The sequence below is a fragment of the Protopterus annectens genome, chromosome 3.part0 (genome assembly GCF_019279795.1).
Source record: "Protopterus annectens isolate FY-2018-M chromosome 3.part0, PAN1.0, whole genome shotgun sequence".
NCBI lineage: Eukaryota > Metazoa > Chordata > Ceratodontiformes > Protopteridae > Protopterus > Protopterus annectens.
In genome coordinates this window covers 1,634,692,221-1,634,706,103 of record NC_056731.1, presented here as the reverse complement: position 1 = coordinate 1,634,706,103, position 13,883 = coordinate 1,634,692,221, and the positions used below count along the sequence as shown (strand labels likewise).

The window sequence follows — 13,883 nt, the reverse complement described above, 5'->3', positions numbered from 1 at the left end:
ACCTACATCATCTAACAAATTGGAACTCTTGGCTCTAAAAGAACTGAAGAATACTCATAATTTGTAAGATGTATAGAATACTAAATCCCCAGAGGAAAAAAAAGGTTGACTTTTTTCACAAATATATATCTCCTGGCCATGAATTGCTTATAATTTGATTTCTTCTTTTATTTAAACAATTGCATAGAGGCATCTGTCTTATATGCCACAAATTTAATAGAAAAGCAGGAATAAATATGCCCGCTTGAATTTTTCTCATATGCAAATTATATAGCAAAAAGAAAAATATTACCTATCCTCTATAAGTAGTCCTCATTCCCTCAGCACAAAAGGGGATCTAAAGCAGGTTAACAACTTCATTAAAATGTGTAAGGCAGCCTTCAAAATTAAAGTTACTACATTTACCTGGAAACTCAGGAATAACATTCTTAACCAATGAGCAAATACTTAAGGCAATAGATACACCAAAGGTTACAAAAAGCCTCAGGCCCAGATGGGTACATAGCCCTGTCCTATAAACATATCAGGAAGAGAATAGTTTAAGTTTTACTATATTACTTAATTTCATTTGCCTTTTAGTGCAAGACAAATGGACAAAACCTAAAATAATGGGAGAACAAAGGCTGCAAAATAGGGTTGGATTTTAAATATTGCTCTTATAAACCTAGAAAGTTGCTAGAGTAACAGGACTGGGTTTAGCATGCATTTTTCTGAAGAATATAAAGTTTGAAACTCAAATGTATGTCATTATTAAGAGAGTTTAATCACAGATTTTATGAGGAACAGACCAAAAATTGTTGTTGTCTTTCTTTCGGCTTTTCCCGGTTAGGGGTCACCACAGAGGAACTCCGGTCCGCTAATGATTGGCAGTAGATTTTCATGAATGCCGAAGTGTCAGCTTGATGTCCAACCTTCAACAAATGCAATCCCATTTACGCATATATTTCAAATGCCCACCCAACTGCGGGGAGGACATGCAGGCTCCACACAGAAGGCACTCCCTGCACTCCAGCCGAGAATCGAACGGGAGAACCTCTTGCTGTGAGGCAACAACACAAAATATGAGGCAAAAATCTGGACATTCTATGAAAATTTAGAGAGCTGAGAGGTATGAAATTGGGTAAAAAAACATATTTAATTAATAACTATTTTTAATTTGAAACCCACTTCAGATGCAACTGTCATTGAAAACTACTATTATATATAATTAATCACTATTGCTATAAATTTACTTGCATGTGTGTTGGCTGTGAAACTCAAAAACATGCGTCCCCTACTTGTACTTTGTTTTCAATTAGGAGTCTTGAAAAAAGGTTAATGTAAGATAACAACCTTACAGTGGAACTGATATCAAATCACAGTTCTAATAAAATTTATTGGAATGACATTTTAGCACTTGACACCTATGAAGCATTTGACTGGGTATATGTTCTGTTCCTAATAAAGGCTTTCAGTAAATTAACATTCCTCAGTCTTTAAACAAATGTAAGTAATCTTTATTCATGTTCTTCTACTAATATTAATAGTAATGGTTGTACATCATCAATAATCCTCACTTTGTCAGGAAGAAAACAAAAAATGTTCCTTGTTTCTCTTTTCATTTAACTTCAACATGGAATCCTTATCTTGTACTGTCACTAAGAACCCACTATTAAAATGTATCAAGTTCAACTCCTTTGATGTTTAACAGCTTTCATTGATGATATATTAACCTCTTATATCCATTAAAAGTTTGACTGAGGTCACTGATGACTTCAACATGCTATACAACTGTACATGCAACTTGGACAAATCAGTCCTCATGCTATGTCATTAATTGTTGAATATCTATTGTCTTACATTTCATCTTGCCGTAGACACTTTTGGTCTTAAATACACTGACATTAAGTATTCAAATAAGATAAATAAGCTTGTTTTTATCAGAAGCCCTATTGTTTGCTGCTGGCTAGTTGATCATTCCTTAAAACATTGTACCTGAAATAACCTGCGTCCTGTTGTGGCAGATAAACTTTAAGAAGGGGGAGAAGGTGACTACTGCTCTGTCCTCATTTCTCCCTTCTCTATACTTGTGTGTTGTCAGAGTTTGTGTATGTGTGTGTTTGTGTGTGTATGTATGTATATCTCTAGTCTGGCCTCCTTTCCTAAAAAAAGTGTAACATTGGGACAATGGCAGTGTTACTGGTTTGCTCAGGGTCCACTGTGAATTGTTATAAGTTGATTAAATGAAACATTTTTTCATAGTGCATCTTATTTATCAAACAATATTTTATGTTTTATTTAAAAAAATAAGCTTGATCATGACTAATGATCCAAATGAAAATACAATGTGGGGAATTTAAAAAAGCCTACATGGATTTATTTTCCATGTAGGCATAGTGGCACACTGCTTATAAGATAGTAAGAAGGTGTGCGATCCAGTAAACAGAGCAGAGTGGCGCACATGAGTGTACCAACACAAACGTATCCATGGCATGCAAATTACCTGACAAACAGGTGAATTGCATGCAAATGAGGGAGGTAGAGTGATCCAGGAAACAGATAGGGAGTCCTGCAGACCCCATGTTGGTGTCCATAGTGTACATGGAAATATTCCGGGTACAGGATGTAAAAATAACAACAGGGGCTGTAAAAGGGCAGGTAGATGGGCAGACATCACATAGCAGAGACAGAAATGTGCAAAACTATCCACCGTGTGTACAAGAGTCTATATCACATTATTGAAATTCCAAAATGTCGAACACCATAAGCTCGACCTTGGAAGCTCGAAATGTGATATACTCGAATGCTCAGAACAGCAAATTTTTTCCAAGGGAAAAAATTTGCTGTTCTGAGAATACACACACACAGCACAAGCAAATCAAAATACATAATCCACACATACACACTTCATAGAACCCAACACTAAACTGTACATACACTACTAGCTATCCACTTACCTTAACCCAAACCCAACCCTAAGGTCCCTAACTAACGTACACTCACCTTACCCACTCCCTAACCCTAAGGTCCCTAACTAATGCACACTCACCTTACCTGCTCCCTAACCCTAAGGTCCCTAACTAACGCACACACACCTTACCCGCTCCCTATCTCTAAGGTCCCTAACTATCGCACACTCATCTTACCTCTGTCCATTTGCACACGTACCTTAACCCAGTCCATCGCCTTCGCACCACAGTCAAGGAAATAGCGAAGCACTCAGTGTGCATACCCCCATTTCCATGTACACTATGGACACCAACATGGGGTCTGCAGGACTCCCTATCTGTTTCCTGGATCACTCTACCTCCCTAGGAAAATATTCGGTGTTCTGCAGCTTCGCTATTTCAAGCGTTCGCTGAATAGGGGTTGTTATTATAACATTTGAAGTTTTAAGACTTCAATGTTATAATATAGACCCGTGTACAAAACCTTATGGAAATTAATGTAAAATAATTTTATTTCTTTTTAATAATCTGGGTATGTTTGGGCAGTGCACCACAGTGCACAACATGCTGTTATGAAAAAAAAAAATAGTGTAAAAACTAAAGTTATTAGTATGTGACAGTAATTTATTAACGTATTATAGGACCCTGTGTGGAGTATGTAAAATGGTGGAATGGCTCTGTTGCTAAGGAGGCAGTGCCTGGAAATGTGTTGTTTCCAGGTTGTGTGCATGGATCCCTATGCAAATGAGCTGGTGTTACTGAATAGCACAAACGGGTATCCATGTCCATAGATTCCATCCTTGTAGGCACAGAACCATGTTGGTGTCCACAGAAGAGGTAGCTGACATCAAAGGGGGGATTTATAAGCTCATTGGAACTCAGCGGCAGCTGTTTGCAAAGTGCAGCTCTCTGCTGAGCAGGGGGGATTGTACAGTGTCTGCTAACCTTTGTTTACCATCAAGGTGCATGTTTCATTGGGTTTGAGTGTGTCTGTGTGGCATACCACTGTGCTGAGCGTGAGCTTCCATGGGTCTATATTAGATGATCAAACTTTAAAAAGTTTGACTGTCATATGGTCGACACCATATGATCGAACTTTTGAAAGTTCGAATGTTTTAACGGAGATATCCATATAGCTCAGAATGGGAAGATTTCCCTTTTCTGCACTGTAGTGCAATCTCAGAGTTGGCATATTTAAAGAGCAGGAGATGTGGGTGGTGCAGGGGTGTTTGCCCCCATGCTTAAAATGTTCAGGTAGGTTATTTGTGTAGTTTATATATTTTTTATTAGATATTTGAACTTTTAAAAGTTTGATCATGTGGTGTTGACCATATGACAGTCAGACTTTTGGAAGTTCGATCATCTAATATGGACCCAGCTTTCATGGGGGTATGCACACTGAGCAGTGTTTACCTTTATGGCATGTGTTTGCATGGTGCACCACAGTGCTCAGAGAAGGCTGTTCAAAAAAAAAAAATTGGCTTAGAAAGGCAATGATATCTTAATTACGGATGACCCCTATTACACTTAAACTAAGGTCATTAACAGTCTTTAATGATGTACATGGCAGGTAGAATGCATGATAGATAGTCAATCACAAAGTCTGTACCTACAGCAGAACACTATAAAGGTTGCAGAAACCCTACAATCTGATTTCACACCCATACTCTGCACTAGTAGAGTACAGACTTGGGAGTTTTAACTGAAGAAATGCTAGGGGCTGCTGCAGATCTGCTACATATGTATGTGCTAGATGCTGAGGTCAATGCTGCTGCTGACCATATGCCTAGACTGAGAAGGAGAAGAGTGTTTAGGTCCAGATTAACCTTCCAGGGGCTACATGAGCTGGAAATTATAGAGTGTTACAGGGTGGAAAGAGACATACTACAAGAACTCACTGAGCTCTGCCAACCTCAACTCAGACCCAGAGCTAACAGAGGGAAACCCATCCCAGTGGAAAGCTCTTAGGATACTAGCTATGTGTACATTCCAAAGACCAACTGGGGACATGATGGGGTTCTCACAGGTATCAGCATCCAGGGTACTCTGCCAGTTCCTGGATGCCATGCTACCACATGCCAGTGAGCACATTTATTTACCCCTAAACCCTGAGGTGAGGGTCAGCAGTATGCAACACTTCTACCATGTAGTACACTACCCTTTTGTACTGGGTGCCATAGATTGCACTCATGTACACATCAAGGCACCACCCAGTGAGGAGTGAAGAATCTACATCAGCCACAAGGTGTACCACTCGATCAACTGCCAGGTTGTGTGCAATGCCAAGGACATTATCATGAATGTGTGTGCAGGCAGCCCTGGCAGTTTTCAAGACTCCTATATCTGGCATGTATCATAGCTGTACCAGATGTTTGCTAGGGGATACATCCCACAGGGCCATTTACTGGGGGATGCTGGCTACTCACTGGAACCGTGGATGATGACACCATTCAGAAATGCCAATACACCTACTGAAGAATTGTAGCAAAATATCCACAGGTTCAACAAAATCCAACACAAAACACCAAAAACCCAAGGATAGAACCACGATCCATGAATTACTTTTAAAAACAGATTTATTTTCCAACCATGAACAAACAAACTTAACACGATTGTTAAGCGCTTTCGTGTAAAACCTTACACTTCATCAGAAGATTCTGATGAAAATGGTTGGAAAATAAATCTGTTTTTAAAAGTAATTCGTGGATCGTGGTTCTATCCTTGGGTTTTTGGTGTTTCGTGTTGGACCTACTGAAGAATGTCATATTGAGGCACACACACAAACTATGAACATCATAGATAATGTGTTTGGGCTGCTGAAGTTACGATTCTGGTGCCTCGATATATCTGGTAAAGCCCTGCAGTACTCTCCAGACACATGTGCACACATGGTCACAGTATGTGCCATGCTACATAATATGATTCTGCAGAAACAGCTCCTGCAGGATCAGCGAAGGGAAGGGATACACAGGCCCCCACCAGTGCCTAGGTCACCACAGCCACACCTACAGGGGGCTCCGAGGAGGAAACTCCTGAAGTTGCCCCTGTAGGCAGATGTAGGTGTGCCCAGTAAGCCCTGGCTTTGGCCAAGAGATAATGCATAGCACATGCAATGAGAACCTAGGACCCTAGGGACTGGCATCTTACTTCTACTTGCATACATATTAGTAAAAATTATGACAGCAAGCCCACACAACTTGTACCTAACCATGTTTTGGCTGTGTACTGCATACATCAGACAGAGTCAGCCTCGAACTGCAGGTCTAACAACTTCTGCACTCGCAAGTTAAGTCACACACCTATTCACCCCTTGTAAGGGGTACTAGAATATGGTAACATATGTATGGACCTGCCACATGTATGCAGGGGACTATAATGGGCTACTGGGCTACTTGGGAAGATCTAACAGCCACTGGGACAACAGGTACTTTGTCCAATAGTATGTGCTGCATAATATGCACTAGGCCACATGGCTGAAAAGTCTACTGCAATATTCATGGGGGATGGCTAACAGTGGGGTACCACAACACTCACACAACTGTGTATGCCAGCAGAGGATGAGCTGGTCGTCCCTTGCCTCCAACTCATCAATGTACCCATACAACTGCTGTAGCAGTATATCTGCAATGATAGAGCAGCAGACCACCTAATTCCAGTGCTGTGACTTAGAAGCTAGCCACGTGTTTTATGTCTCATGTAATGCAGGGGTGACAATGTATGTCTGTATGCTGTTGAATATGTGATGAATGATACATCCCTGTCTGGCAGCCTGTGTGGCTCAGTAGGCTAGGGACATTAACATGGGTGATGGTGTTGGTGGTTTGAATATGGTAGTAGCCACATCTTTTGCATTTGTGTAGTTGTGTGGTGGTGTCCCCACAGACTGCCATACCCTTCACTCTGTTACTGCAGGAAAGCTGAACAAAGTCAGAGAGAATGGGGGGGGGGGCAAAGGGCCAGAACTAGTGACAGACATTCAGATGCTCTGATTCACCTAGAAATTGTCTAGTATAAAAGCAGGTTGCATTAGTACAGAATATCTGAAGGATATAAACTCTTACTTTTTAACTGTAGTTAGTACTATTCACTAACTGCCTTATACAACATTTTACAGGAACACCACAAATGTATGAGTTACAGACCAGACATATGGGGTAAAATGCTGGACATTGCAAAAAAACGCGTACAATTAGAGGTATGCAGACTGTCACTCTGTTTGTGGTGTTACATCATGTACCCCAGTCACATATTAATTACAGCACACAGCCGGGGAATGATGTGGACAATGTCAGGGAAGTGCTGTACTGTGGAAACAGGTGCAGCTGGCAATGTCTATTGCACACAAAATCCAGGCCTGGAGTGCAAGTAGCTCTGACCTGGAGTCACCTTGTAAGTACTGACAGTCCCACTGGGCATGCTCTTACACTTAACTAGCTTGAACGCAATTCTGTTGTCTCTTCCTCACTATGTGGAAATATGTCTGTTCACACAGACAGCTACCTCTACACATCTGTATGACCCTATCCCCCTCCAGCATGCGTAGTGTATCTAGCAGTATGTACCCCATATACATATAATACTGATATATATATATATATATATATATATATATATATATATATATATATATATATATATATATATTTATATTTATACGTCCAAACAGCAAAACAATGTAGGGAAAAAGATCAACTGGTATGTAAAACACAGCAATGTAGAAAAGTAAAAAACACACCAGTTGTTCACGGTAGAGGTGGTTCCAAAACTTTAATAAAATAGTGAAAATAAAGAACAGGTAAGCGCTTTCGCATGTAGCTTCTTCAGACCTATTATCAAAGTAACAACTCTAACCAGCTTTTAAACACCTTGTAACAGTTTTATCCAATCAACTGAAAAAGCATTAAAAGTTGCTAAGCAACATGATTGCATTGAATATGCCAATTAAATAAACCAATTAAGTCTGCTTACATTCATATTCCTAAAATCAACTAAATGTTATAATGACTATAAAAATGCATATGCAATTAAATTAAATACTCATATCAGCTATTACCTAATAATTCATAAAAACATTTAATCTATTTCATAAACTCAGTAAATAAGAAAATGTACATATTAAAATTGCATAACTGCTCAACTAGTGTGTGTTGATTTAAAAACATTCCATCTACCCTATCTCCTCTTTGTCAGCCTCTTTTTTAGGGGTCTTGCTCTCAGTGCGGGTTGTATCGAAACATGTTCATTAAGGCCAGGGGAATAATGTGCCCCTAGTCTAAAAATCCATTTCATCTCGGCATATGTCTTGTTAACTATATCCCCCATCCTAACATCTTGATTCAAAACTTCCAGTACTAAAACATGAAACTGTGTCCCTCAGCGGATGTATTCATATGTTTAGCTATTGCACTATAGCTCATCCCTTTACGTGCACAATACAAATGGTCACGTATCCTCTCCCTTAGACGCCTGTTCATCTTACCAACATAAAAACTGGGACAGGCTGTGCAATGTGCTAGATAATAACAGTCAGCTTCAGGAAAATGTGTAAATATTTTGTTGTAAGTGGGATGTGTGAATGTCCTAGACATTTATATATATATATATATATATATATATATATATATATATATATATATATATATTACAATGATACATAGACTTTCCACATATATCTTCAGAAATCATATACATAATGTACCCACACAGCAACATTTTATTTTATTTATTTTATTTTACATTTGTTGACCAGGCTAGTCCAGCTGGATTAATGTCCATTTTCAGTGGAGGCCCGGGGAGAAAAGCTCCAGAGGATTGAAACAGTTACTGGAAATACAATTATATTATAGAAAGGGAAAAATTGTAAGTACAAACATTAAATATCTTAACTAATTAAGTGAGGTCATAGGTTAGAACTAGCAAAACCATATAATAAGGTATCAAATCTAAACACAAACTTTTTTTTTTTTTTTTTTTTAGTGAGTTAAGTAATATTTACAATAAAGGGATAATAACTCAGTTGGAGTAAAAGATGAAAAGCAAGTGGATGAAAAAGTTTATAACAAATATGAGGGTGTCTATATATATCTGTGTGTGTGTGTGTGTGTGTGTGTGTGTGTGTGTGTGTGTGTGCGTGTGAGGATGTATGGATTTCCCAACATACCCTTGGAATGCTAAGGTTACCTGTACTCACTCATCAAAACGGTTGCCCAAAGGATTCATAGATTATTAGATTATTACTAGGCTAGCTGCCCTCATGGACCATTTTTAAGCTTAGCCAATTACCCCATATGAGAATCAAGCCCTGCACCTTGTGCTTCTAAGGTAAACACCTTAGCCATTACACCACCCTCCCAACATGTTACAGCAGTTCAGAGCTTTAAACTGGCAGTGGTGGGATTTAAACCCACACCTCCGGAGAGACTGGAGCCTAAATCCAGCACCTTAGACCACTCGGCCACACTACCACCCCCAACCAAGCCAAGGCTGCGACAGTACATAATTTACTCACCCAGAGACCCCTGTGCCTGTGTACAATGTTTCAATGCATGCCTTGGACAGGCCATACTGTTCCTGGTCACATGTTTGCCTATTTTACTGCAACCAGCCACATATGGCCATACTGCTAACTGTACACACATAGTAGGGATAGTGACAGGTAGCCCTCTCCTAGGACACTAGATACAATAACAGTACCAAGCAATATCACTCTGCAGGTCACACATGCTGTCTAACACAAAGCTACTTTGCGTACTCCAGAAGTACTGTGCCTGCAATCACATATACAACTGATGTAACCCTTGGCATGTGCAATATGTACTGTGTGCTATAGTGTGTAATTGTAGATAGGAAGGGGTTCCAATCTTACATCAGCCAACTGTGTGTGTGTGTGTGTGTGTGTGTGTGTGTGTGTGTGTGTGTGTGTGTGTGTGTGTGTGTGTGTGTGTGTGTAAATATATCCCCATGCATCACTACAGACAAGCCTGTATGGGCTATCTCTGTGCACTGGTTATGCAATTTATGGCCCTGAGACTAGCTGCTGGCCTCTATATTGCCATCTTCTACAAAGCCTGCTGATGTCATCTACATCAAGAGTGCAGACTGACAACCTGTTATCAGATAAACTCCATGGCACATGCGATAAGTACTGCATGCTATGTATATAAGTAGGAGTTTTGATCTCAAATCAGGCACTCTGTGTGTGTTTGGTAATATATCCCCTTGCAGCACCACGGACAAGGTCATATGGGCTATCTCTGTGTAATGGTTATGCATTTTATGCCCTGTGACTAGCTACTGGCCTCCATATTGCCCTTCTGTACAAAGCCTGCTGATGTCATCCACCTTAAGAGTGCTGGCTGACAATCTAATATCAGATAAATTCGATGGTGCATGTGTTAAGTACTGCGAGCTATTAGGTAGGGGTTTAGTACTCACAGCAGCCAACCCTATGCACGTGTAAATATATCCATGAGTAGCACTACAGACATGCACGTATGAGCTATCCCCATGCAATGGTTATGCACTTTTATTTCTGTGATTAGCTACTGGCTCTGCATTGCCCTCCTATAAATAATCATAACTGATGTTCGCCACCTGTCTGACCTGGACACAGGATATTTATGGATGTGTCAACACCATCACTAGACCTTCTAGATTACTACATTCGGATAACCCAGGTGACATGTTGCAATGGTAGCAGACCTTATCACAAAGTATGAATGCATGAGTAAGCGGACTGCCTCTAATGTCCCTGATAAACTGATCTACACATATGCATCTAGGGAACCATGCACGTATACTGCAGTACCTTGCTGATGTCATAAGTCTGCTGTGCTGCCATGCCATCCTCTGCCACTGTATTGCCTCCATGTGCCCATAGTGAATCCTCTCAGAATCCTGGAACAAAACTTATACACAGGTCCATGACACAGCTGTCATTCTGTAACACTACCACCAGTCCAACATCATGCAACAAAAATACACAAGCTGTGATGTGTAGTCACAACACATGCCAGCGTACAGTACCTGTTGTGGTCCACAACAGGTGGCATGGCAAAAGAATACTGCACTGCACAACACATGTCAAGTAATATAGACACCCTTTTCAGCAGACACATAGCAACATTTCCCTACATCGATGGCACAGATGGCAGGGATGTGGTACAGGTATCCTTACATGCACAGGGTGTGGTGTGGGGGTGCCAGAGGCCTAGGCTGTGCTAAACAGTAGATTGCATGAGTGGAAAGTCAGGAGGGGTGCTGCTTAGATGGGCCATAGAGAGGTGCTGTGTGTGTCTGTAGGTGACTTGCATGTGACAGTGGTGTTTGAGTGTGTGCATGTACACAGTCAAGGCCGGTGCTATCCCTACACATGTGTATGTTGGACAGCTGTGGACCATACATGGTAGAGTGGGCATTTCACTGTCTCTGGCTATGAGCATGGGAACTGGCTCTGCCAGGAGTAGGACTGGCACCACCATGCCCAAGGTCAGATATGGTGCTAGTACCTGATGGTGACTGCTGTCTGCTGAGACTGTGTCCCCCATGGGACTACCCACAACCACATTCCCATGACCTGCCATGTGGTGTGGACAGCACACTTCCCTCTGTAGTGCTGGAGGTACTGCCACTATGGGAGTGTGACTGTGCATGGCCACATAGACTCTCAGTAGATGGTGTTGCTGTCCTACGTCCACGTATCTGACGTCCAACTTCAACCAAATGTTCCAGCACAGAAAATGTGCAATCCAGGACAGACACTTTCTCAGCCCACCATCTGTCCACTGCATCAGTGAAACGATCCAGGGAGTCAGAGTGCGGTGGAGGCAGTCACGGATGTCAGACTGTTCTGCATTCATAACCCTAAGCATACATCTATCTGGCTCTGATATGCTAATTGGAGTCAAAACAACCGCACTGCAGTATCATTAGCGAATGACATCCCACCACAGTGGAATATATTAGGCCTACATGTAGCCCTGGGCCCCTTTCTTAGCTGTTCAGATGGACAGTACTGAGGCATGGAGATTACAGCATCAAAGAGGATAGGTATCATAACTGTCAACTATATAGATTTATGCAGTATGTCCACAGTTTTGCCTAATACATGTGATCAGTGTCTCATGACATTGTGGTCATCTGTCAAATCACTGGCAAATCATTGTGGGTTGATGCCAGTAATGAAATACACAGATTTGAGTGTCAGACATCATACCCATCAGAATATGCATTTCAGTGCAATAGCTGTTATTCTATCACCTGACTATCTTTGTAAGAGCACACTGTAAAACATGTCCCTAACTCTGGGCTTTGCCCCCACATTAAGTATGGCTGTGTCTGGATTCCATGTTCAGGGGGGTTGGGGGTATGGTAGGTCTGTAGCAGCTACCTTTATATACAGCTGTGTATGCTACAGGCTGCAGCTGCTGCTGTAGCCTAGAACACATAGGAGGGAGTGTGAAGACATTGGAGAGCAGCAAGTTGTATGTGTGGTAGCTGTGTCAGACCTGTTGTTATGGCAGAGCTAGGGTAAGTGTACCCATTACAGTCCGATCAAGGCATGTGATTAACTAACATCTGTTATGCAACAATGGCAATACTAGAGTAGTAGGCAACATATAGTTAGGCTATACAGATATATGCAGCGTGTCCCTACCTGCAGGCCTTTGACTTGCAAAACTGGGTAGCAGTTCAGTGATTAGCAGTAACCTGTATGGATTATGAATGCATGACTCAGTCATTACTTGCTGTCATCACAATAATGTAATTGAACTGCAACACAGAACTGGATTTGAACTCAGAACTGTGTGTGGCAAAATGTACTGTAAGCAAGGCATTTAACACACTGAGCTACTGAGTCACTGCATATGCATTTGTATTCCCAAGATATATGTGCACATATACAGGCTGTGTGAAATATTTCTACATCCATGAGTATGTGCATGGCTTTATATGGTTGTATTTCTGCACCAGGGTCCCAGTTGTATTTGTACTTTTCTATTGATGCCTTAGCAGGTGTCTTTCCACAAGTTGCTGATAAAAGAGCACATATATCTGCTATCACAGGCCTCACTTACATCAATTATGTCTTTGGCTGTCCACTGGTGTATTATTGCACCAGAGTCCAAGGTACAATCCTATTTTTTCCATTAGTTTTTTTATTGCAGTTACATGCTTAATGACTGTAGGTAGCAATCAGTATGTTTTGCTGGAAACACATGTTTAATCTAAGACCTGTGTAGCATGGTGGGTTAATGCAGTGTGCTATAGTTGAGAGGGGCCTGGGTTTAAGGTGTGGCAGAGGTGTTTATTTTCTGCATGTGACTAACACTGTAATAAACACCTAATAATTAAAGCTCATTTAACCTGAGCAAAGTGAAGTGGTGTGGTGTGCCATGCTGAACTGCCCTGTGCAAATCTGCTCAAACCCATGCTTAAAAATAGAAAGAAAAGAAAAAGGGGTAATAGCAATGTGGTGAAATGGGGGCAAGCAGGGGTAAAACATAATGTAAAGCAGAGCAGGTAGGGATGTCCAGGAAGGGTGTAGGAAAGAACCATAGCTATCTATTTCTTGTAAAGCAACATCTGTGCATTTTGACATTATTTTGGAGATGAATTTGGACTCTCAAACCTCAAAGAGATAGGAGTGGACAACATATATGTGTTGTCAAGTCAACTGGACAGGTGCCCATTTTTTTTTTTATAAGGAGAGAGTTGAATGTTGGGGAAGGGACATAAGTATGTGTGGGGAGTTAAGTTGGGTAGGAGAGGATGCATTAGCAGACAGACAAGATGGAGAAGACAGCAGATAGGGGTGGTGTGTAACACATGAGGAGGTAAACACCTTGGATGGTGGTGGGTGTTGTGTACTCTGAGACGCACATGCCTCCAGATGGCAGCAGTATGACTCACGTCCCTACCCATGGGACAGTTGACACTTCTCCTTCATTGCCCTGA

General features: G+C 41.1%; 1 non-coding gene across 1 annotated transcript; it reads right to left on the bottom strand.

Moving 5' to 3' along the window:
- Positions 1-9,309: 9,309 nt before the first annotated feature.
- TRNAL-UAG lies at positions 9,310-9,391 on the bottom strand. Its single transcript has one exon. It is a non-coding gene; the product is annotated as a tRNA-Leu (tRNA).
- Between the last annotated feature and the right edge of the window lie 4,492 nt (positions 9,392-13,883).